The sequence below is a fragment of the Eriocheir sinensis genome, chromosome 35, assembly GCF_024679095.1.
Source record: "Eriocheir sinensis breed Jianghai 21 chromosome 35, ASM2467909v1, whole genome shotgun sequence".
In the NCBI taxonomy this organism is placed as follows: domain Eukaryota; kingdom Metazoa; phylum Arthropoda; class Malacostraca; order Decapoda; family Varunidae; genus Eriocheir; species Eriocheir sinensis.
In genome coordinates, this window is record NC_066543.1 from 8,459,385 (window position 1) to 8,486,215 (window position 26,831).

The window sequence follows — 26,831 nt, forward strand, 5'->3', positions numbered from 1 at the left end:
ATGGGCTACTGGCTGACTTCGGCTTCGGCTTGACTCGGCTTAGCTTGACTCGGGTTTGGTTCGCCCTGTTTCGAGTTCGGTTGTTCTATCTTTGGTAAGAGGGAAGGGCTTGGTTCTATGTTGATTTTGGTTGACTTTGTTTGATTTGATATTCTTGTGATTGGTGGTCTTGCTATGGTTAGTGTTGCTTTGGTTTGGTTCTATTTGATTTGGTTATAGTTCCAATAGTAACGCCCCATTATCTGTCTCCCATTCGGTTTCTGGAAGGCTTGTTCTCCAGTCTTCATTACAATTACAATGGACGACATTAAGCATACTCGGAAAATGGTTTTGATGGATTATTACGCCTCAGGAGGACATTTAGTTTCTTCATAGTGGTTTGTTTATTTCCATGTGAAGATTTTTTTGAAACTTGAGTGAACGGAAATGTTTCTCACTCATCTAGTTTATATTTTTTCGATCCTACTTTTTTATTGATTGTATTGATCAGGCGACAGAGTTCAAGTACCACTTATCAACGATTTCTAGAGTCTTTGGATATAATAAGCTGAGAGGGAAGTTTGTGAGAGGCAGTGCTTAGAAATTATGGTGCGGCTAATAACGTTTGGAAGTTGGTTATATGGGGCTATGTTGTCTACTGAATAATTCATCCCTGACGCTTTGGCAGTTTGTCAGGCTTTTCCTAATTGGCTTGATCCTTCTAAGGCTTCCATAGAGGCTGTCTATATCCCACATCTTCTCGTGATACATGTTTCTATATTAGCTACCTTTGATCACCTCTTATGCTAGATACAGTTTTGATTGACACAAACAACAAACTTTCAGTAAATCTGCCATATTTAACACCAGCACACGATCATAGGAAATGTTTCAGCAAGATTTCAACTAGTAAACCACTACTTCACAATACTCACAAGACTGTGTTACGAGCGGAAAGCTACGAGGTAGTATCTCCGTAAACTCTACGGACACAGTAAACCACGTTTACATTACCCAAAGCCTCGCCGGCTTGACCGTAAACACTCGGGTCTTCAGCATATGTCATCAAACCCCCTAATCATACACTAGTTTAAGTAAATGTTAGAGAGGGATACAATTTAAGGAGTAAAAAGTAAGGAAAGGAGCAGGAGCAATGATTGCGCAACACAATCTGCAGGTGATTCTGGAGTTAAATCTTCATATTAACATACACACACACACACACACACACACACACACACACACACACACTCGCGGAAAGATCGCTAGTATTTTGTTTTGGCTTTTTATATGAAAACTACATTTACCATTTGAATAAGAGTGACTTCTTTTGAATAGATATTTTAATTTTACCTTCCACATGATCGGAGTGGATGTTAGAGGCGAGACGAGACACACAGCGCCAGCTCGAATCCACTCACCTGTAAGAAAAAGAAACAAGGCAAATGTTAATTAAGTCTGTTTTGGAAAGGTGAATTCTTTTTTTTCTCTTGTAATCATTTTTTTTCTGATTTATCAATTATTCCTTGCGTGTGTTGTGACTTTTGCGTGCGATTTTACATTTAGTTCTCTTTGGTCCGACTGCTTTTGATTTTTTCATGTTTAAATGTTTTATTTTTTGCGATTTTTTTTTCTCATTGTGATTTTCTCTTCCTTCTCCACCTCTTCCGTCTCTCTCTCTCTCTCTCTCTCTCTCTCTCTCTCTCTCTCTCTCTCTCTCTCTCTCTCTCTCTCTCTCTCTCTCTCTCTATCTCTCTATCTATCTCTCTCTCTCTCTCTCTCTCTCTCTCTCTCTCTCTCTCTCTCTCTCTCTCTCTCTCTCTCTCTCTCTCTCTCTCTCTCTCTCTCTCTCTCTCTCTCTCTCTCTCTCTCTCTCTCTCTCTCTCTCTCTCTCTCTTATTTTCTCATTATTTTTCTTCTATTTCTTCTTCATTTCCTTCTTCATTTCCTTCTTTTTCTTCTTTTTCTCTTTGTTTTTCTTTTAGTTCTTATTCTTATTCTTCTTGTTCTAGTTCTTCTTATCCTCCTTACTCTCCCGTGGTTTCCCGTAAGGCCGCGTGTGTGTTGAGGGGCCGTAGTGAAGGCAGCAGCGGGCGGATTTTGGGCGGCGCGAGGGGAGACCAAGAAGGCGCTGGTGTTTACTTTATGACGCGGAAAATGAAGGTGTCCGGCTCCCTCATGCTGCCAAATTCATAAACGGCTGAATCCTATGCATACGAAAGCCATTACGCTGCAGTATCACCCCCGGCCCCGCGCTGGCAACGGTAGGGGCGGGGAACCGAAGGCAGACTAACGGTTTGACAGAGAGAGAGAGAGAGAGAAAGAAGTGTTTATGTTTGTTCTTGTTTTGTTTGTTTGTGTCTGTGTGAAACGATAAGAAGAAAAAGAAACAGTGAAAAGAAAAGTGGCTCGGAGAGAATAGAAAAAAAAGAGGAAAGCAACGAATCTGTAAAACTGGAGATGAATGCACGCGGCTCTCTCTCACACACACACACACACACACACACACACACACACACACACACACACACACACACACACACACACACACACACACACACACACACACACACACACACACACACACACACACACACACACACACACACACACACACACACACACACAGTCAAGCAAACAAAGAGACGTAACAACAACTTAAAAAAGATGAAAAAGAAAATGCAATAAACAAGAAGCATCAACAAGAGGAAAGACAAAAACAGTTGAAAAAACGCCGATAAACTTTTAAATCTATAATTTCACCTTAAAGAAGAGAGAGAGAGAGCAGCATCTGATAGAATCGAACGCCGTGTAGAATAAGAAAGTTTTACGAGATTTGTACAGTGAGATGCGTCCTTGAAATAAAATATTCAACGAAGCTTCACGGTAAGGATGCACTGAACAGGTAAAGTCCCTCCTCCTCCTCCTCCTCCTCCTCCTCCCCTTACCTCGCTTCATGCTCCCCCTTTGTCATTTCTCCCTGTTTTCCTCCCTCCTCCTTTTCCTTCTTCCCCCTCTTTTTGTCTGTTTTACTCTTTCCTTTTCTACCTCTTCTTTCCCTTCATTCTCTTCCTCCTTTCCTTACCTTCCTCCCTCTCCTTTTCTCTTCTCCCTCTTCTTTTATCAGGCTTTTTCTTTTCGTTTTCCCTTCTCTACCTCTGCTTCCTCCTCCTCCTCTTCCAACTCCTCCTTCTCCTCCTTTTCCCCCTTCCCTCCTTCTCCCCTTCAGGTGCGTTTCCGCGGACGTAATTAAAAATGAGGTAAATAAACAAGAAAACAAATCAAGCAAAAACAGAGTAAAAAAAAAGAAGCAGCTATCATGAAGCTTTTGCCTGCTGAATATTTTCGTATCAAGAACAATGGACGACCGCTTGTTATTGTGCTCAGGAGGAAACATTGATGTGGGGTTGATTCTCTCTCTCTCTCTCTCTCTCTCTCTCTCTCTCTCTCTCTCTCTCTCTCTCTCTCTCTCTCTCTCTCTCTCTCTCTCTCTCTCTCTCTCTCTCTCTCTCTCTCTCTCTCTCTCTCTCTCTCTCTCTCTCTCTCTCTCTCTCTCTCTCTCTCTCTCTCTCTCTCTCTCTCTCTCTCTCTCTCTCTCTCTCTCTCTCTCTCTCTCTCTCTCTCTCTCTCTCTCCTCTTATCTCTCTCTTTCTCCTTTCCTCTTTAATGCTTCCTCCTTCTTCTCTTATTCTGTATATTCTTGTCTTCCCTGTTTCTCCTCTTTCTTATTGTTTTCCTCATTGTCCTCCTCTTCCTTCTCCTCTTGGTCTTTATTACTTTTTTTCTGCTTCCCACTAAGGCTCCGATTCTAATTATGCTTCCTTGGCTAAACTCATTCTTTTAATCGTTCGTTCATTCATTCATTCTCATTTCCTTTTTCTGTTTCTTCCTCATAACATTGCTGTCTTTCCTTCCTCTTTAGCGTATTTTCTTATTTTTCCTCCTTGCTTTTCTCCTCTTCATCATCGTTCCGCTTCGTCCATTTATATGACGTGCTTTCTCTTTCTTTTCGCGTATTTTTCCTTCCTTCCCTCCTTTTTCTTCATCTCGTTTCCATTCTCCCTCTCTTTTCTTTCACCTTTTGTCGTTCTCTTCCTCTGATTCTTTAATTTCCCTTCATCACATTTCTACATTTCCATTGTACACTACCTCGTTTTTCCTAATCTCCGTTTTTCCTTCCGTTCCTTCTGCTGTCCTTTACGTATTTTACTTATTTTCCTGGTCTCCCCACTGTTCGCCTTTTCCTTCTCTTCCCTTATCGTTTCCCCGCCTCTCCGCCGCCATTCTCTTCCATCCCTAGCTTTCCTTCTTGGCGGCTAAATGAACGGGGATTATTTCATTCTAATGGTTGTTGTTTCGCTCTGTATTGTTAGTGTCTCATCCGCTTTGTTGAGAAATGAAGCAGCCGCGCCGAGGTTTCTCTTCCCCCTTCTGTCTCTGTGTGTGTGTGTGTGTGTGTGTGTGTGTGTGTGTGTGTGTGTGTTTGTGGGCTTGTTTGTTTCGTGTCTATATATGCTTGCGTATGCATGTATGTGTTTTTTTTGAAGTTAAAGTCATTGCAAAAGGGAAGTGAAGAGATGTCAGTCAATGGGTGTGAGAATTTCTCCCTCCGCGTGGCTTCAAGGGCGTTACGTGACAAGCCTTGAACATCCCAGCCAAGAGAGTAAGAGTGAGTTTTTTTTTTTACAGCAAAGGAGACAGCTCAATGGCACAAAAAAGCTATAATGAAAAAAAAAAAGCCCACTACTTGCTGCTCCTAAAAAGATTACAGAGTGGCCAAAAGAGGTCTATTCCGGGAGGAGAGGATATGAAGTCAGAGGATACGAAGTAATGGCCGCCTCTTTACGGTGTTTCCTCTTTGATTTAGATAAGGATAGTGCACTGTAGAGACGGGAGGGAATGGGAGTAGCTGGGCTGAAACTGGAGATACGTAGGTAGTGGGTAGAGGGGACTGGCTCTACCCACCCACCAGCCTGGCTCTACCCACCCACCACCCTGGCTCTACCCACCCCCCACCCTAGCTCTACCCCCCCCACCCTTGCTCTACCCACCTACCACCCTGGCTCTACCCACCCCCCACCCTGGCTCTACCCACCCACCACCCTGGCTCTACCCACTCCCCTGGCTCTACCCACCCCCCACCCCGGCTCTACCCCCCACCACCCCTTTTCACCACACCATTGTTTAATCCAAACCACGCATTCGCCCGTTCTTCACCACCGGCAACAACATTAAGCGGCTCTAATTAATTTACCCGACGAAGGAATTTAATCTCAAGAAAATGAAAAAAGAACAGGCCTTTCAGGAATCCTCACTCTACTTGGGTATACATTCATCTCTCTATAAACCTACCTCGGTCTTCCCCCGTCCCCCCTCCCTCCTGCCCCGCTTTCATCCCTCCATCATTTCCAAATTCTAGCGTGTTAGTGAACGGGGCCAGGGCAGGATAGTAAGGGAGGGGGTAGTGGTGGGGGAAGGGGGCAGTGACGGAGGTGGGATGGGGGCAGCGTGAGAACAGGGGCCGAAAGTGCAGGTGATGGAGGTGGTGGTGAGTCCAGGCCGAACCGAACGCTCCCAACAGGTTGCACGGCTTTCGTTTATTGGCCCGAGTTCATCAGTTTAGCTCAAATAATCCGTGGTCGTTGTTTTTTACCACCTCCCCTCCCCCTCCCATCCCCCCCTCGGCCGGTCCTCTCACCCCTGGCTCGGCCCACTCTCAGGAAAGCGCTTGATTTTATAATATTGAATTGAGCGTTTAAAAAGCTACTACACTTTTATACTCCGCTGGTATTTGGACATTGTAATTCACTTTAAAATTAGAAAACGTGAAGGGGTGTAAATTTTACCTCTCGTTCTTGATTCTGTTAGGCTCCCCGGCAATGTGAAAGGGTGGAGCGGAACGGACGGTGACGGAACGGCGGGAGTTGTGGCGAAATGGGAAGGCAGTGAAGGGACGGGAGGGTTATAAACGGAACGGAGGGAAAGGAAGCGGGGTGGATAGGTTGTGATGGGATGGAAATGGCACGGCAGTAAAGGGACGGGAGGATTATGGATAGGACGTAGAGGACAGTGAAAGGAGGCGGGGTGGATAGGTTGAGATGGGATGGAATTGGCAGTAAAGGGACAGGGATTTGGGAACTGATGGGACGGAAGGGACATTTGCAGGACAGAAGAAATACAGAAAAGATGTGAAGTAGTGGCCCGTAACGGAGGACGGAAATGACAGTTTAGGGACAGAAAATATTGACGGAATAGAAGACAATAACTGGAACGTAAAAACAGACAGGATCCAGGCGAGAGATTTAATAACAACGAAGAAATGGCAGTGACTGGAGCTTCTGAAATTGGTATTAATTATGTACAGAAGGACAGTGACGAGCAAGGAGGGGGAGGAAGAGGAGGAGAAAGGGAAGTGAGTGAGGGGACGAGAAGAGCCCAAGTGCCGGGGCGGGAAGAGCAGTTACCTGAGCGAGCATCGATACGGCCAGGAGAGATTAAGTGCCCTCTAGTGAGTACCTCGTGAAGTATATTGAAACGGCTGGCAGAGAGGAGGAGGTAGCTAGATACCATACCAGACCATACCAGCGTCTCTTCCTGATCAGAGGAGCCTATGTAGCCCAGACGCGATACACGAGGCAGTACATAACGAGGGCTTGAATAAAGGCGGGTTGCGAACTAACAATAGAGAGGAAGAAAGCTGGATGAATTGGCTGTTAGTGGGCAGAGAAAGTGGTTCTCATTAACTTAACCGTCTCAATTCCTACCTTTACCAGGAAAGAGAATGAAAGGGAGAGAGGGCAGGAACAGAAGCGAAAGGAAAGGAAAGGGAAGAAGGAACGGATGGTATGGAAAAAAAACGGTAAAAACAGCATGGGAGAGGAACGAAATTGAAAGGGAAGAGAAGAAAAGAAACGGGAAACGAGGAGGATGGAAAGACACGAAAAGGGAAGGAAGCAAGGGACAAAGAAAATTGAAGGAAAAGAAAGGAGGAAAACGGAAAAAAGAGAGGAAAGTGAGGAAAAGTAGTTAAATGAATGGAAGGAAGGAAATAAAACGACACAAAACGAAGAGAAGAAATGAAAAGGGAAGAGCAGAGGAAGAAGGGCTTTACATGAGGAAACGCATCACTCTCCCTCCCTGTCTTAATGAAGAGGTGGATGGCTGGGTGGGTGGAAAGAGGGACTGGTTGGGTAGTAAAGGTATGGACATATTGGTGAGCTACTGGCAGCAAATATTTATGTATATATGTATATCCGACCATGCACACAATTACCTGTATATGGATTAGTTTCTGTGCGATCCTGCGGCTCTGAATTACTCCCCGCTTCCTGCTCTTTTGTCCCTATTGCAAAGGACCCCGTTTTCCGACTGTTGTGCGTTTTTTGAGTGTGCGGAGAGAGTCAAGCCCCTCCATTGATCTAGCTTCGTGGATTGCTATGTGTGTGTGTGTGTGTGTGTGTGTGTGTGTGTGTGTGTGTGTGTGTGTGTGTGTGTGTGTGTGTGTGTGTGTGTGTGTGTGTGTGTGTGCCTCCTTCCTTCACGGTCTGGACTCTTATTTCCTTTGATATTCAGTTATTCCGCTCAACACACACACACACACACACACACACACACACACAGTACATTCTCACTTTTTCTCTCTCTCGTCCCTCCATCAACAGACCACTATGTAGACCTTAAATGTCCTCCTAAGGCGTAGTAATCTATCAAAACCATTTCCCGGGTCTGCTTAATCCCTCTTAACACGCCCTGAGCCAGCGTGATCCACCCCGAGCCGCCCGAAGCAGTCCTGGGAGACGCTCTGAGCCGCCCTAAGCCAGTCACCCCCGGAACCCACCGCGCCGAGCCACGTCCTCGTGTCCACAAACCTAACACTTCCCCGAGCCTCATTCCGCCTCATTCCTTCACCCCCGTCCTGTAATCGTTCCATAATCAAAGGCATCTACAAACAACACTAACCAAGGTCTTCTTCCCTCCATTTCGGTCCTGGAATCGAAGACGTGAGAACAAAACACTTCCTCAGACCTGCATCTTTTCCCTCCGTGCCATAATCAAAGACATCTACGAACCCATCGGATATCTTAACTTTCCTCCATCCCCTAATCACAATAGTCTCCATGCCTCAGTCCAACATAGTGGCTTCGTTGGCGCCAAAAATAAGCATCACAGTGTTGCTGGTCTTCCACATATCTTTACAGACAACAGAAACTTCATGTAAAGTCTTTGGTGTCTCGTAGAGTTACAGAAAGAAGACTGAAACTTGGACACTGTAAATGAATTTCTGAGGCTTAAATGATTTACAAGAAACAAAGAAGCCTGGGAGGGTGTTTGGGCTGAGCGCTGCTATGGTGCTGTGCTGCGGAACCGACGCCACAACTCGCGCATCCCCAAAGCCACATCTTTTCTCTGCGTTCCGTAATCAAAATGTCATTGGTAGAGCCCAAACGCACGTTCTGGCCGCGACTTGCTGACTGCCCACTGACGACACGTTCCTGGGGCCTCAACCCTATGCCCTCCGCCCCGTAATCATAGACAATGACGCGGCCTCACCAAGCAGGGCAGTGGTAGGAGCCCTAAGCACCTCCTGCTCGCGGCCTGCTGACTCCGACCTGCAGGGGGTGAGGACTCGTCTAGTGTGTATGTGTGCTGCGACAAGCCCAGCCACGAGAGGAGGCACAATAGCGATAGTCTGGTTGTTGTTACGTGTGAGAGACGACCTTGCGGCCAGACGTACGTACGGACGGCGGTCGACAGTCACCAGGAATTATTAATTGGCCAATTTAGAATACTTTCCAGCCATTGCGACACAATTTACGGACCTTGATAGAAAAATATGAGGACTCCATCACGGCCGGTGGGAGAAGGGGAGGGAGAGGAGAGTGGAGAGGAGAAGGGGAAAGAGATAGAGCGGGAGGAAGAGAAGGACGAGTTAGAGGGCGAGGAGAGGAGGAAGGGAAACAGGGAGAGAGATGGAGGTAGGTGGTGGGTTAGTGAGCCAGACAGATGAGGCTGCGGACAGATGGCGTGGAGGGGGAGGCTGTGATTGCTGTGCTACATATTTTCTTATTAGTTTTATCGTTGTTCCTCCGCGTGCTGTGCTGTGCTTTAGTGTGAGTGGAGTGGGTGATATTTTCTCCCTTTTAGCCTTGGGGAGATGTGGAATTGCAGCACATGTTGGGTATAGTGAAGGGCGGGAAGGTAGCTGAGGAGAAGTTTGGAGGCGCCTAAAGCAGCGGAGACTTGAAGGGAGTGCTTAGAGAGATGTGGAGACGTGTGGAAACGTGTGAAGCTGTGACTGGCGTTCTGGATGGCCGCCGCGGACTGCTAAGACGTGACCGGCGAGTGGAATGAAGTTGAGGCCGGTGACGAGGACCTTGAAGACTGTGGAGGCATGAAGGGCAGTATTCTTAAACACTCCGGCACTCAAGCACATATTTGACAAGGCTTTCATAGGCGTTACGAGCGTTTCCAGGGGTCGTTTAATCACCCTGGTGGTGGTGTGATCCTTCTTCTGTGCCATGAACGTGAAAAAAACTCATAAAAAATAGATTAATCACCTTTTCGGCCTTTGGAGAATAGTTGATGTGAGAGAAACGTCTAAGAATACAAACCATAGAGCCGTGGAAATTGAGGGAGAGTTAATATTTTAATTTTTTTATGTCTCCGCCTATTGCGCCGGTAGGCTTGCTTGAGGAGCCTGGATGGTATTCGGCCCCAGCCCGTCATGGCGCAGGCAAGTGTTTATAGTGGCGCCATCTTCTCTGTGCACGTGGAAAGATGCTAAGACGTGTAGCTGGGGAAGGTGGATGATAAAAAGATGTGGAGATGGTGTGGCTTTGCGTGTGGAAGGATGTTAAGGCGTGTAGCTGACGCGGGTGGATGATCAAAAGGTGTGGAGACGGTCTGGGTTTGTGTGTGGAAGATGACGTGTGTGTGGAAGCCTGTGGAGACGCGGCTTGGTGGACGCATGTGGCTGGTCCGTGTCGGTCGGCTGGTTGGTCCTCGGTGTAGCTGCTGTAGGGATGCCGTTTGATCATGGGTTTGCCGTGAGTGGTTTAATTGGTTTAAATAAAATGTAATGAGTGGCAGCATTTCGAATTCTCTCTATCTCTCTCTCTCTCTCTCTCTCTCTCTCTCTCTCTCTCTCTCTCTCTCTCTCTCTCTCTCTCTCTCTCTCTCTCTCTCTCTCTCTCTCTCTCTCTCTCTCTCTCTCTCTCTCTCTCTCTCATCATAGGTTTCAATTTTTAGCCACTATCGAGCAGCACACTGACTGGCCATGGCTGTCCCACTAATATTATTACGTCTGTTATTGCACTTTATAACGTGACCGAGAGGGAGGCTTGGCGAGGCTCGGGAGGGGAGGCAGAAAGGAAGAGCCGGACGAGGAGGAGGAGGAGGAAGGGGACGAGGAGGGAGAAGGGAAGGAGGGGTGGTAGGAGCATGAAGAGGACGAGAACGAGGAAAGAAGTGAGGGAATATGGATAAGTGAAAGTTTTGTGAAGAGTTAGACGAGGATGATGGGAATGTAACAAACAGGAGGAGGAAGAGGAGAAGGGACGACGAGGAAAAAAGAGGACGAGGGATAGTGGAGTGGAGGAAGAAGGGAGGAAGTGGAGCAGCTTAATTGATGGATATGAAGTTTTGTGTGTGGACTGCTTGTTTTTGTTGTTTTTGGTGGGAGTGTGTGTGTGTGTGTGTGTGTGTGTGTGTGTGTGTGTGTGTGTGTGTGTGTGTGTATTTGCATGATTTTTTTAGTATTTCAATTATTTTAACTATTCTTTATTTATTCTCATTTTCTGTGTTTCTCTCTCTCTCTCTCTCTCTCTCTCTCTCTCTCTCTCTCTCTCTCTCTCTCTCTCTCTCTCTCTCTCTCTCTCTCTCTCTCTCTCAACTACAACGTTTATTTCCTCGCTTCCTGGACAACCTCTTCTCTCCTCTCCTCGCCCCTCGTGCCTCTGTTCCTCTCCCCTCGCCCTTCCACCTAACCCACTCCACCCGTCTTTTTCTTTCCCTTGCAATAATCCCTCGGCCCACTCTTTCCCATCAACCCCATTCAGTCTCTCTCTCTCTCTCTCTCTCTCTCTCTCTCTCTCTCTCTCTCTCTCTCTCTCTCTCTCTCTCTCTCTCTCTCTCTCTCTCTCTCTCTCTCTCTCTCTCTCTCTCTCTCTCTCTCTCTCTCTCTCTCTCTCTCTCTCTCTCTCTCTCTCTCTCGCAAATGCACACACACACACACACACACACACACACACACACACACACAGCCCTTCCTTACCATACCCAGGTCCCCCTTCCTTCCTCCTCTACCTCCTCCACCCCCTCCTCCTCCTTCCCCTCCTGTCATCCCCAAAGGTGAAACAAGACTCTCTCCTCTGTCACATCTGCTCGGTCAGCTGTGCCTCGTGGATGTCAAACCTCCGCCTGTCTGCTAGCGTTGCAGGTGGCTGGCAGGACCCTTAACTGCTACTGTCGCGGGCTTCCTTTCCTGCCGTGCTCCCCGTCTAGCGTATTGAGGAGGTTAAACACAGAGGCATGCTCAGACGCGTTGCCCAGGTCGACACTGGGTCATGGTTTCCACTCTAACGGTTTCTTTCCGTTGTACCTCTGCTTGTGTATAGTTGAGGGAATACATGCACAGACACGTTACAAAGGTCATCAACGTACATATACGTGTCGGATTAATGAGCAGTAGCCGCGTTACGCTCACACCAGGCATACACGAATTTGAAGTTTGAGAATTATTGAGCAGGTGGTGAGTTGAAATTACGATGCGGGTGAAATATCCGCATGGTTAGTTTCCTTATTCTGGTGCAGTGCTGTGCGGCCAGCCGGCTCAGCGTTGTCAGCGCCGGATGGGTGAGCCAGCTGAATGCGACAGTTCTGGTCCGTATTGTGATCCGGAGATGAGTCGGTGCGCCATTGCGATGCGGGGAGTAAAAGGCAGACAATGGACCGCCGCCACAAGGATCGCCGGGACCAAGAAAATAATCGAGACGCAAACATCTGCCGGGAAAGTCGCGATTACTGCTATTTATGGGCCGTGAATGGGCTGCCTCGTTTGAAATTCATGCAAAGGGTACGGCCATTAGCTGTGAGCACTGCATTCAGGCGGCGGGCTGGGAGGCGAGGGATAAGGGTGGTGGCAGGTCAGGCCGCTGATGCTGCCCTTGGTTCTCGAGGCAACACCTTGCCTTGTCCACACCCAGCTGGGGACACATGGAAGACACACGCTGAAGAGCAGGGACCAGGGTGCACGGCGGCCTCGTTATGATTTCCTTAACTGATATATACATAACACGACATTGCCATAATATAGTATCCTAGAAAAAAATACATTGTGCCAGTCATGTACTCCGAAGATCCAAGGTTACGAGATGTATCAATACAAGGGTGTTAATTCTGGGTTACATAACGTTCCTTCAGTGACAGCTACATGCAGGTACGATATTTTGCTTGCCGTTGTGAAAATATTTCCGTCGATGTGCGTCTTCCGTTGACAGGTCTGGCGGGCTTGTCTTCAGAAGTTGTTCCAGACCTTGAACAACTGCCTTGCTACATTGATTTCTGCGCCCTGTCTTGGTCTGTCATTTTGCCTCTTTAACTCTCTTTCTCTCTCTCTCTCTCTCTTTCTTTCTCTTTTAACTCTCTCTCTCTCTCTCTCTCTCTCTCTCTCTCTCTCTCTCTCTCTCTCTCTCTCTCTCTCTCTCTCTCTCTCTCTCTCTCTCTCTCTCTCTCTCTCTCTCTCTCTCTCTCTCTCTCTCTCTCTCACACACACACACACCACACACCACACACCACACACCACACCACCACACACCACCCCACACCCATACCACACACACACCACACACACCACACCACACCACCACTCACTCACTCACACGAGGTTACATACGATACAGAGTAAGTCACTTTACCACAATCGAAGAGGAGGCGAGCGTCGGGCGAGAATGCAGTGACATGATAATTGGTGACCTACACATGGTGGTTGGGACTCAGTGCATGACCAGATTAAAGTCGATGTAATAACGTAATTTATATGCGCGCTTGTGTGTGTATGTGTATGTGTTTGTGTGTGTGTGTGAGTGTGTGTGTGTGTGTGTGTGTGTATTAGGGTGGAGCGTTTTTCAACTTTTTTGTTTTCCTTAGTGGCTAGTGCAGAAAAGTTGCCAAATGGGGAGAAAAATTGTGTTAAAAGCATTTTCTAGAGGATATCTTCTACCATACAAGACCATGAGAGTTTGGAAAAAATTATATTGAAGTAGGCATAATACAGTGGGAGCCGTTTGTTCCTGTTTGATGAAAATGCTTACGACTGGTGCGGAAAATTCTCGTTAATATGTTATGTTTAGTACACAAAATTTCAGCTTAGTAGCGACCCCGTATCTTCCTGCTTCCCCAATAACTAAATATGAAATTAACCAATAAGTGCATATTTTAAAATTGTCAAAAATTAAGTAAGCGATGTTGATATTATAGCTAGCCTTCAATTATTCTTTAAATGTAAAAATTGTGTATTTAGTTTCATCACTTATTCAAATATATTTCCTGTGCTGAAAATTGGTATTTCAACAGATTATGGTCTTATGATTTATGTGTGCATGTACTATCAGTAGTTTCATTTGAAATCAATTAGAGGTATTTGGTGGCGGTAGCCTATCTGCATTCATTACTGGTAGCGACACTCTCGTTCACCATTACCATCTCTTAATAGTGGAGAGGGATGGAGGAAGGTGTGATTTACCCTCATAGTATTCACTTCCCTCGTGAGTCTGTGTGGCAGTACTGTGATATCGCTCACGCTCAGTGTAGCTAAGCGTCTTTTGAAAAAAGGGGCGGTTGTGTTCTCCCTCGTTTGTAAGACATGGCAAAATCACCCTCATCGTGATTGTACCAGACGGATCATTTATGTCCTGTCTTTGTGTATCCTTACTTGAGAAAAATTGTCTACTTAAAGATGTAATGAAAGCAATTCATTGGGAAAGAATTAACCAGAGAAACAACAGGGCAAGAATGCGATGGAAGATGTGTGTGTGTCTGTTGTAACTAGTGGAAGGAAATCTGGTGCTCTGCATCAAATCCCAACAGTGTCTACTAAGCGCATATCTGTTATGCTAGATGCATACTATTGTAAATTCAAAAACATCATGGTAATAATACAAGGACGAGCATGATCCCATTCTAAGAAAACTGAAATTTGAAATGATAGCGATGTACTTTTGATGTAGCTTGCAAATCCATTGGACATGTCAATGCCTGCTGAAGAAGTCCCTCAGCGTGAAACTGAATTCTTAATGATCAGAACATGAAGGAAAATAGAAAATAGGTCCAATTGATGTAGAACAACGCAAGCTATCAGAAAAAAGGAAGAAGGAAGAAAGAAGAGCATGTAACCGGCCGTCTTCTTGAAGTAGTCCTAATACAAATCCTCCAGTCAAAATCTACACCAGATTACTAAGTGAGTCAATTCCAACACCGAATCCACAGATGAATCAGATTTTGTGAAGGTCTAACTCCGTGAACAAGCACAGAAAAACGTCATATGTAACAAAGGTATAAAAAAAGTTATCACTTGCTCTTACATGTGATCGAACTGAATTATCATCAGATGAAGAGCGAGTCTTGTATTGCCAGTGCAATTTTGAAAGATGTGACGCATAACTGAGAAAGCACAGCGAAGTAATAGATAGAAATATAGAAAATTCGTCGAGAACGAAAAAAAGCAGAAAACAAGTGACTGAAGAGGAACATTATTGCAACAGATAGCTCCCTTTATTGTATATTCTTCAGTGGTAAAAAAGACAAAACATTATTGATAGTGGAAAGGTAATAAAAACTTAAAACGAAATTGTAAGAGGGGCACATCTGATTCTAGAGAACAGCTCAAAATATATCAGTCATATTTCTCCTTCAAAGGTTCTGAGATTATAGTATTGCACCGTGATTGACCGCATTTAGAGAAGCATCAATATATCAACAACACAATTGCAGGCTGTCGGTTTGTGATGGCACTGCAATGAACTTTACAGGTGAAAAATGGAATAAAAATTTTCTCTACTGGAGCAATCATTGCAAGAAGACAATTGCGGTGTCATTTGTCCAATTGCATGCAAATGAGCTACCGTTACCTCACTTGATAATCAAACTTGATGGCCCTACAACTGGTCCAAAGGTTTCACGGGAAGCATCTGCAAGCGATTGTATCAAGTGAAGAGTTACCTCTCCACTTCTTTCAGCCAGTTGAAAGTGAAAACGATGATTGTGATGTCGAAAGCTAGCACTGTTGAAATATCTTCTAAAGGTATATCGTGCTTTTGTTTCTTCTACAGTACGAAGATGCAGCAGGTCTCTCCAGCATCGTTATCCTGGCAACATTCACACTCAAGATGGCTTCCACTACTGCTAATCGTATACTTCGTCTTTACATGTCAACAGAAAATCCATCCAGAAAACTTTCAACTTGTAGCAAAGTTCGGTAATAATGCATCATCACCACATTCCCATATGGTTCAAAATTAAAACAAAGCCTTCAGTAATTCATGGACCTTGTCATTTTTTGATACTTTCAAATCAGGAAACTAGGAGAGAGTTAAGCTGTTGTATCCTGTTCTGCAGAAGTGCATTTACGCACATGCTGAAGCACTTATGATTGCCATAGTTCACGATGAGGAAAAGCGACTCGTATCATGGCTACAGAAGATTGCTAAAACGAAGAATAGTGAATTACTGAAGATCTGGTCGTCATTTCACTTTGCCTGATGTGTCCGCTTTGAAGCCAAAACATACATTGAAATGATGATAGACTGGCAGGCTGCTCAGTTGACTGATCACCACTTTGAAACACATTACCAATGATGAACTAAAGTCCTAATTCCAGTCAGGTGACGTGCCTCAGTCTAGTATTGCCACAGATACCATGCCACTCCCAAGCAATGGGCGCATGATAAAACTTGTGACTGAGTCTTGTTCGGTATGCAGCCCTTCAACAGAGATGGCTGGATACGTTCAGTTTTGATCTCCGAGTACTATACCCACTTTTGACACCAAAAACAATTTGCAACTCTAACAACAGCCTCTAGCATTGGAAGGTGGAAGGGCTGGATGAATTGGAACTCGATATCATCACCTCCGTGGTGAGTTCTGGGTTCATTTTTATGTAACAAATTTGGTTGTAAAATAGGCAAAAGAGCTGCATCATAATTTTTCGTTGTGTATAACTACTTTCAATATCGGTAATTTGTTTTTGTCAGTATTTTAAAATCTAAAACAAACCGTCACAATATCGTACATTGCAAAAAAGCTGTTATCTTGGGATAAAGATATTGAATAAGTGGATGGCTTAGTACAATGTTCTTTACATTTAAAAATATTTGAAGGCTAACCATAATATCAACATCGCTTGCCAGTACGACGATTTTTAAAAATATGTAATTTATTAGTTAATTTCATATTTTAGGTTATTTAGAGAAGTAGAAGATACAATGCTACCAAGCCCCAAATTTTAGTATTACTAATACACATATTAACGAGAATTTTCTACACTAGCCGTAAGCATTTTATCAAACAGGAACAGAAACGGCCCTCGTATTACCTACTTCAAGGCACTTTTTTCCCTTCAAGGGTCTTGGGCGTGAAGATATCTTCTAAGGAAAATGCTTTTAACTTTAATTTTTTCTCCCATTTGGCTTTTCCACTTTTCTTCACTGAAAATAAAAAAAGTTGAAAAACGCTCCACCCTAATGTGTGTGTGTCAGGCTTAGTCTGGTGCCATTGTTTAGTGTATGGCAGAGTTTATGGTTGATATTATACCAAATATATATTGATTCTGGGTATGTTGATGGTAATGATATGTTTCTTTTGTGGAACAGTAGTATAGTACTTTTTTTACAGTATAGGAAACTGTTCGAGGGCAAAAACAAAAAAGAGAGAGAACAATAAGAACCGCTCAACGCTCCTCCTATTGAAATGTATAATGAAGTTTAATGTTGAGAATATAAATTAGCAACACCGTGATGATATGAAGTAGTAAAGATGTTGTAATGTTTGTTTAAAGAATGATAGAAGGATAGTGTTATGCAGTGATACAGTTTTTAGTTTTCGATTTGAGAACACGGTAGCATTTGCGGTATAGCATGAATCATAAACCATTCAATGGTATCCTTACTGTGCTAACTCCTATCGCTTTGATATATTGACGCGTGCGACTTGGCTTCATAATGTGTATGTGTAGCCAGTTCCTCAGGTGTGGCGTGATATACATTGTTGGGTATGTGAAATAAAGGAAAAAGGAGAAAACTAGTGGTGAGAGCGTGACAATGCAGGCCAAAACTGGACCTGTGTACCATCCTCCTCGTTCATAATGTGCATAGTAGTCAGTTCCTTGGAGTGTGGCGTGATATACATTGTTGGGTGACTGTGAAATAAGGAAAAGGAGAAAACTAGTGGTGAAAGGCGTGACAATGCAGGCAAAACTGGACCACCAATAGCCTACCTCCTCTCGTTCATATTATTGCATAGTATAGTCAGTTCCTCGGAGGTGTGGCGTGATATACATTGTTGGTGACTGTGAAATAAAAAAAGGAGAAAACTGACGGCCCCAGAAGAAGTCGTGACAGTGCAGGCAAACTGGACCACCAATAGCCACCATCCCTCCACTCCCTCAAGCCCTACCTTCTCCCACCGCTCCTCCTCCTCTCTCCCTCAGCCAGCCAGCCAGTCACCAACATTCCACAGCAGCGCCTACAGCACCCGCGCCTCTCACAATTTCCACACAGCCTTCAGACGGCCTAATGATTAATCTTGCGGCCTTCACCTCCAACACACGCCTGCCCCTTTTCCTCCACCTCTCCTCCTCTCTCCTCCTCCTCCTCCTCCGCCTCCCGTGCCTGGCCAGCTAAAGTAGTACCATCCGTTAGCTGAGTACATTTGGTCCAGCGTGCAGTTGAATATTTCCTTCTTTCTTCTCTGTTGATTGTTTCCAAGTATGTATTAGTCTTTCACCTTCAACACACACACACACACACACACACACACACACACACACACACACACACACCTGTCATGCTTTGCACTCATCGCCCGAAGCAAAACAATAATTTAAGCCTCAATACAGGTCTGTGTGTGTGTGTGTGTGTGTGTGTGTGTGTGTGTGTGTGTGTGTGTGTGTGTGTGTGTGTGTGTGTTATTTCTGTCGGTGTGATGCCCTCCTCCTCCTTCTCCTCTTCCTCCTCCTCTTCCTCCTCCTCCTCCTCCTCCTCCTCCTTCCCACTGTTCCTAATCAAGGTCACTTATTCCTGACTTGACCTGACCTTTTCACTGATGTTAATGTTACCTAAACCAGGTCAATTGGATTAATTAACTCTCTCTCTCTCTCTCTCTCTCTCTCTCTCTCTCTCTCTCTCTCTCTCTCTCTCTCTCTCTCTCTCTCTCTCTCTCTCTCTCTCTCTCTCTCTCTCTCTCTCTCTCTCTCTCTCTCTCTCTCTCTCTCTCTCTCTCTCGTAAAATAATAAGAGGAGGTTTATTGTTGTCGTGTCCCCAAGTTATGTCGCTTGAGGTCAACACGGCTGGCAAAAGGTCACGGTCAGGTAAGGTCACGTAAGGTCAAGGCCACGTGTATTCTGTCTTATAACGGAGGGTCTGTGTAGGGAAGGTCAGGTGAGGCGCGAAGAACAAGTAAGTGAGGAGAGAAAAATAAAATGTAATAAAAAAAATCTAATTGAATTCACGATGAGTTTCTTGCGTGAGTGACCGACCATCCCTTCTACTCCTGTTGATAGTGGTGAAGGTCAAGGCGTGTGTGTGTGTGTGTGTGTGTGGAATGAAGAGGGGAATGGAAGTTCAAACGTCAGTGTATTTCCCCTTCTTCTCACTCTCTTCCTCCTCCTCCTCCTCCTCCTCCTCCTCCTCCTCCGCTTCCATCTTCTCCTCCTCCTCTTATTATTTTTTTCTTAATTTTTTCTTTCCTTCCTTTTCTCTTCTTTTTTTTCATTTTCTTGTTTTTGTTCTTTCTCCTCCTCCTCCTCCTCCTTCTCCTTCTCATCCTCGTCTTTCACCTATACCAAAACCATCACACCACTTCCTATACCTCCTGCTCCTCCTCCTCCTCCTCCTTCTCCTCCTCCTCATCTTTATCCTTCACCTTTTATTATTACTACTGCTTTTCGTGTTCCATCTAATACGTTTTCGACAATCGTGACACGCACCCTCAAGTACCTATTATGTCAGCGTGAATCACCCATAGAGCGAGTCCCCCCCCCGTAGCCAGGCCGAGACACGCCCATAGAGGAAGGTAAGAAAGGTCAGGCAATCTTAGTCAAGGCCGCGTCGCCATTACGTTCGTTGTAGAAATACCTTCGCTTAATTTTTTTTTACCTTTTTTCTTGTATTTTTATATCGTCTGACTTGTTTGTGTTTACTTAATTATTTGCTTACTTGTATATTCCAACTTGTTATATTATTTGTTACGTGGTTCTAGCGGAATAAGTAACAGAGAAATTTAACTTTTTTTTTTGTAATTGTTAACCACTTTATCAGAATCTATTAATTTTCTATATGTTTTCTATACGTTATGTTATTATTATTTCATCTATGTTATTTCATCGTTCTGTCATATAAACCCAAAGTATCGCATGATTTACTTTTTCCTTCTTTTCTTCTTTGTCTTATTTCTCTTCCTTTGCATATCCTTCTCACACACTATATATTTTCTTTTGTATTTTTTTTCGTGTACTGCTGTCTCCTATGTATGTTCTGTTCACCTCTTCTTTGGGATATTACTTGGCCCTTTGTATTTAGTTCCACACGAAGTAGTAGTAGTAGTAGTAGTAGTAATAGTAGAAGTCGTAATAGTAGTAGAAGTAGTAGTAACAGAAGTCGTACATGGTGGCTTTAATTATTTCTCAGTTTCTTTTTTCACTGGCGGCGGCGCGGCGGAGGTGGATGTGTTTCTGAGAACGGTGGTGACGAGCCCGTAAATATGTTAGGCTAATTCCGAAGCCAATTTCCTGGGGTGAGTTGCAGCACACAACACGCGAGGGGAGCCACACACAGCCTATTTCCTGGTGCCCTTCCTCTGCCACCCCCCTCTCCCTCACCCCAATGTTCCTCCCTCCCTCCCTTCTTTCGTCTCTGCCCCTCAACCTCCACTTCAGTCCCCTCTTACTGTCCCTCTCATTCCCCTCTTTCTTGTCCTTGTCCTCCATCCTTTCCCTTCTTTTTCCCTCTCTTCTTCTCATCCTTCTTCCTGCTTTCTCTTCCTCCCTCTCGTTCATCCCTCCTCTCGTTCCTCCTCTCCTTCCTTCTTTTCATTCTCCACCTTTTTCTTCTTCCTCCTTGATCCTTAAAGTCTCCCTCCGTCTTGTCCTCCTCCGCTCCTGTTGACCTTCCCTTCCGGTCCTTCTCTCTGTCTTCATTTTCCTCCTCTTCCTCCTTTTCACCTTCTTCCTCGTTTCCCTGTGTCTCAGCCCCCACCGTCCCCTTCCTCCTTCTTTATTTTGTTGTTACTTAGTCTACCTCACTCCTCCTCCTCCTCATCATCATCATCCTCATCCTTCTCATCCTCTTCCTCCTTCTTATACGTCGTGAAAAAACACAAAGGTCAAAGGGGCAGCAAACTTAAAGAAGAGGAATTACAACAACTTGAAGGAAGGGACTCGGAGGAACCCCGTCAACTCCGCCGGAACAGCCTCATAGCTTGTCGAGTCCCCCCTCCCTCGTCTGGAATAGAAAACGCGACTATGAAGAAAAAATAGCCCGTGAAGCTAAAACCAACCAATAAGAATTGTTCCCAGTATATATGACCGGTCATTCCAACTAAACCAGGTGCCATAATTTCATAAGATTGTAAACTGGCGAATATAACACCCATTTTCATGAAGGATATAAGAGCGTGGCCTTAAAGAACAGTCCCATTAAGCTTGGAAACACTGGCAGGCAAAAAACATGAAAATTTATTATAGATGAACTCATGAATTTATTAAGATTGTAATTTCCGATTCTCAGCACGGTTTCATAAAGAAGTAATTCTGCTTAACCAATTTATTTAACTTTTCCCACGGTATAGATGAAAACTTATGTATAGCTAGACTTCCAACAAGGCTTTGACGTGATATTGTTGTTGTTTACAGTGAAGGATACAGCTCATGGGCAAAAAAAAAAAACAAAAAAAAAAAAAAAGAAAGCCCGCCTATCGCTGCTTGTGCAAAAGTAAACAGGAGTGACCAGAAGAGAGGTCAGTTTGGAATGAAAAAAATGGTTGTTCTTTTTATTGCTGTTGTTGTTGCTGTTGTGGTGGTGGTGGTGGTGGTGGTGCTTGTGCTGTTATTGTTGTTGTTCTCTTCTTCATCTTCTTCATCTTCTTCCTCTTCTTCGTCGTCTTTTTCTCTTCTTATTTTCCCTCTTTTTCTTCTTCTTCTTGTTATCGTTATTGTTATCGCTGTTGTTGTTGTTATTATTATTATTGTTGTTGTTGTTGTTGTTGGCGCTGTCGTTGTTGTTGTTCTGTGCGCCTATAATTCTCCCTCCCGTCTTTTCCCGATCCCCTCTGCCCTGGCACTTGGCCGCGCTCATCCCATAATCATCTTCCTCATCCCTTAGTCCCGCGCCGCCCCCTCTTATCTATGTCTGCCTGTCTCTTCCTCTCTGTGTGTGTGTGTGTGTGTGTGTGTGTGTGTGTGTGTGTGTAACCAGTCGAGTGATTTAACTAAGCGAATGTATCAACTGTGTCACTTTCGTACTGTCATTTGCTGTAACATAATTGAGTCCCTTTTATGGCATTGGGGACAAACTCTATAAGGGCTGAATATGGATAGAATACCTCGCATCTGCTTCCCCTGTAGAATGAAGAAAGATGCTGAAGGAGATGATGCAATAGACTTCGAGAACAAGTACTTTTTACTACATACGTTCTTTGCGTTTATATTCTTGTTTTATTTTATCTAATCCTCCTTTTAAAACCCATTATTTGCGGTTTGGCTACTATCTTCCCGCGATGCAACAGAGGCCCATGTTCTTAAATATACCGATCTCCCATTACGACTCTTTTCTAAGGCTGCAAAGAGAATTAACCGGGCTTCGATGGGCGATTTTCCAGTTCAGGGTGCAGAGGTCGCGTATAACTATCACTAGGATCACAAATCAGTCCATACAGACCCCAGGGACTTCTACGCGAGGCTCTTCAAACAGGCGAGCTGAGGTGTCGATAGGTTTAAGAATACTGGCTTTATTTAGTCCCTCAGAGCAGCGTTTTCCTCCTCGCTTTCGTCGTAACTCCACGTCGTCGTAAGTTGAATGCTATCGTGTTTCCAGATCCTTTCATTTATTTTTATTGTGTGTTCGTCCGTTCGCCCCATCCCGTAAGTTGCTGTCCCTCCCTCCCTCCCTCTGTCTTTCCCTTTTCCCTCCTCTCCCTTCCTCCACCCCCTCACCTGCTAATGGCCATACCTGCTTTCCTCCTCCCTCCACTTTCTCTCTCTCCCTCCTTCCCTCATTATACTCTCCTCCTCTCCCTCTCCCTTCCTCATCTCTCACAACTGATTATTCTCCCTTCCTTTTCTCCCTTCTACCCTTTTCCCTCATTATATTTTCCCCCTTTTTAATTCATCTCCCTTTTTTATTTAATTTGTCTCTTGTCTCCGTTTTGAATTCTGTTGTTATTTATGTTTTCACTTATCCTCCCTTCCTTTTCTCCCTTCCCCCTTTTCCCTCATTATATTTTCCCCCTTTTTTAATTATCTCCCTTTCTTATTTATTTTATCTTCTATCTCTGTTTTGATTCCTCCTTTTATTTTTATTTCCACTTATTCTCCCTTCTTTTTTCTCCCTTTTCCCCTTCTCCCCTCATTATGTTTTCCCCCTTTAAATTATCTCCCTTTTATTATTTATTTCCTCTTCTATCTCTGTTTTGGTTCTTCCTTTTATTTTTATTTCCACTTATTCTCCCTTTTTTTCTCCCTTCTATCCTTTTCCCTCATAATACTTGCCCTCTTCTTTAAATTATCTCCCTTTTCCATGTAATTTGTCTTTTCTGTCTGCTTTGATTCCTCCTTTTTATTTTTATTTTCACTCATCCTCCCTTCTTTTTCTCCCTTCTCCCCATTTTCCCCTCATTATATTTTCCCCCTTCTTTAAATTATCTCCCTTTTTTATCTGTTTTGTCTTTTCCGTCTGTTTTAATTCCTCTTTCTTATTTATTTTCACTTATTCTCCCTTCCTCTTCTCCCTTTTATCTTTTCAACTCACTATTTTTTCCCCTTTTTTAAATTCTCTTCCTTTTTTTATTTAATTTGTCTCTTGATCTTTGTTTTAATTTCTGCTCACATATTTATTTTCCCTTATTCTCCCTTCTTTTCTCCCTTCTACACTTTTTCTCTTTAATTCTTCCCCTCCTTTTCATTTTTCTCCCTTATACCCTTTTTCCCTCATTTTCCCCTTTCTTTAAATTACCTCCCTTTTTAATTAATTTGTCTCCTCTATCACTGTTTTGACTCGTTTTTATATCTGCTTTTACTTTAATGAAATATATATGGTTGTTTTAGACTTTCATAACCATAAATTTCTCTATGCTCCAGTTATTTTTTTATTTTTATATTTCATTTATGTACTTCAACACCCATGAATTTACGTGACTATATTATTCTAAATGTTCTGCCGAGAGTGAATAGTTTTTTTTTAGCCAGTGGGTATATTCACAAACATCGTACGTCACTTTTCTTTTTATTTTTAATTTTGTTGTTAGTCGGTTACGGGTGGAACATTTTTTTCTCTTTCAATAAAATAATGGATGTTTTTATGCTTAGGACGTGCTACTATTTTTATTTATTTTTTTCCATTATTTTTTTTCAGACAACTTCACCTTCAATCTCTCCTGCGTCTCCTTATTGAAGTTATTGGTAAAGCTTTTCACGAGATATGCAGTGACTGATTTATGGCGCCCTTACTTACCTTATTGTATCCTGTTTGGGGGGTACTTATGTTTTTATTTATTTCTGTTATTTATTATTTTATTGTTTTCCCATCGGTCAACTTCACCTTCATATTCTTTTTTTGTGTGTCTTTTGTTACTCCGTTACTGGTAAAACTATTCTCGAGATAGTGTCTGTTATATGTCGGGGTACTTATCTCCTTTTTTACCCTTCATTTTCGTTTCCCTTCGGCTAATATTACTTTCCCTTCAGTGTATGTTATATGTCGGGGTACCTATCTCCTTTTTTACCCTTCATTTTCGTTTCCCTTCAACTAATATTACTCTCCCTTTATCCTCTTTTCTGTGTCTTTTGGCCTGATGCTGGCCGTACCTTCATCCTAATTCTATCCTTCATTTTCGTTTCCATCAACAAATACCACATTCATTCCCTCTATATTCTCTCTTTATTTTATTTATCGTTATTCAGTTACTCGTAAAACTTTTTCTCTAAGTGTACCAGGGAATATTTGATGCTGGCCACTCTTATAGGTCTCTACTTTTTCCTTCACTTCCGTTTAATTCAAGTTATGGGGCCAAACATTTTCCTTATTCAGTAAAGCAATGAATATTCTAGCGAGTCGCGGTACCTATATTTCTTCCCTTGGCATCTCTTTCATCCCCTTCCACCCCTCAGTCTCTTCCCTCTATTGCTCGTGTGTTAGTAAATTCTCCCTCGCTTAGAATAACAAAGAATATATGCAGATCGTAATTTTGTGTTTATTTTCTCTTTCCTTCTCTTTCCTTCTCATTTATCATATTTGTTCCTCTGTCTTATTCCTCCATTCCTTTATCCCACCCTGTATCTTGTTGTTTGATGTTCCGCCCTCTTTCACTTTCTCCTTTTAGTTTCCATTTCTCCCTTCGTATGTGTTTTCCCTTTTTCCTTCTCTCCCCCTGTCAACTAGCATCTCTTTCGTCATCTTTACCCCTTTGTTTTATTCTTCTATTCCTTCATCCCTCGCTTTTTTTACAGTTGTTTCTCCTCTTTCTATTTTCCCTTTTCGTATTTTTGCTTCTTTTTCCTTCTCCCCTGTCAAATAGCATCTCTTTCGTCATCTTTACCACTCCGTCTTATTCCTCTGTTTCCTCCTCTCTGCTCCATTCACGTGTTTTGCTAACCTGTGTTCTTTTTTTTTCATTTGTTTCTCCTCTTCCTCTCCATTCTCCCCTTTCGTATCTATTTCCCTTTTTCCTTCTCGGCCCCCGTCAAATAGCATCTCTTTCATCATCTTTCTCTCTCTGCTTTATTTTTTTACATCCTCCCCTTTGCCTATTTTGTGATCCTATGTCTTGGTCTTTTCACTTGTTTCCCCTCTCTTCTTCCCATTTCCCCCTTTCGTGTTTATTTTCCTTTTCCTTCTCTCAGCTATCATCATCTTCATAATTTTTCCCCTTCCGTCTTATTTATTTACTCTCTCCTCTCTTCTCCCTTCACTTATTTTGTTTCCCTCTCGTTTCTTCCGTTATTTCCCCTCTTTCCCTCCATTTTCCTCTCTTTCTCTCCATTTTCCCCTTGTACGTAGCTTCATTTCGTCCTCCCCTTTTCTACTGCTCTCCCCTTTTTTTACGAGCGAAAATGGTGTATATGGGAGCTGAAGGGAAAGAGGAGATGGAGGGGACAGGGTGACGAGAAGGGAGAGGGGAAGGGAAAGGGTACAGGGTGACAGGTAGGGGAAGTGAAGGGGAGAAGCAAATAGTGACCCTAAAAAAAAAAAAATACCATGATCCTCTTGAGAAATAAAAGAAAGCACTGGACTAAAGAAATCTCTGAGGTAGAAAACAAAATGAAAAAATGAGTGGAAATGAATAAAAAAACATCTGACCCCCTCCCCCCCCCCCAACAAAACGAAAAAAAACATAGGATAAAACACTACAGCACATATATAACTAGATGAAATATTTACGCGTTGCACTTCTATTATTATTATTGTTTTTAATATATATTTGAACACTTCGCACATAATTATAAAGTACGGCGTTGTAAAGGAGATGTTAATAAGGTTTAAGTTGGATAAATTCAGATTCAACAAAGACACAGGCAAGAATTGGTTTACAGTAGAGTGGTGGACGAGTGGAACAGGCTTGACAGTCATGTTGTGAGTGCCAATACGTTAGATACATTCAAGAAGAGGTTAGATAAGTTTAAGGATAGTGAGGTTAGGTTGGGCAGTCATGTTGTGAGTGCCAATACCAAGATACGTTCAAGAAGAGGTTAGATAAATTCATGGACAGTGAGGTTAAGTTGGGCTTATGTTTACAGGAGCTGCCTTGTATAGACCTACCGGACCGGCCTCTTGCAGATTCCTTACGTTCTTATGATCTTATAACACTGAATTTAGGATCTTCTATATTACGCCTAGATACAGAGTCGTTTAATGTCCTACACTCAGTAAAGAAGACTAAAATTACTTAGTGAAGGGGGAAGTGGAGAGGGGAGAGAGAGGGAATGAGGGGAAGGGGAGGAAAGTAGAGACAGCATCTTCGTGAGAGGGGAGGAGGAGGAGGAGGAAGGGGAAGAAGGAGAGATGGGGATTTAGGTCTGAGTTTAAGGTGGCGAGATGGGAAGGAGGGAGAAAGTTTACGAGGGGTGGAGATGGAAACGAAGGAGGAGGAGGAGGAGGAGGGAAGAGGCGTAGGACGATGTGAAAGAAGGTAGGAGGTGGAAGGGTCACAAAATTGAGGAGAATAAACAGGCAGGAGGGAGAAAAGGTTATTGAGAGAGAAGAAAAAAAGGAAGAGGCAGATTGATGTGAAGGAAAGGGAGACAAGACATTAGAGAAAGAGGAGGAGGAAGGGAGGCAGAAGCTAAGAAATGAAGGAAACAGGAGGAAACTAGTGTGGAAAGAGAGGGAAAACAAGAACTTAAGAAAGATAAAGTATGTTAAGGAAAGTG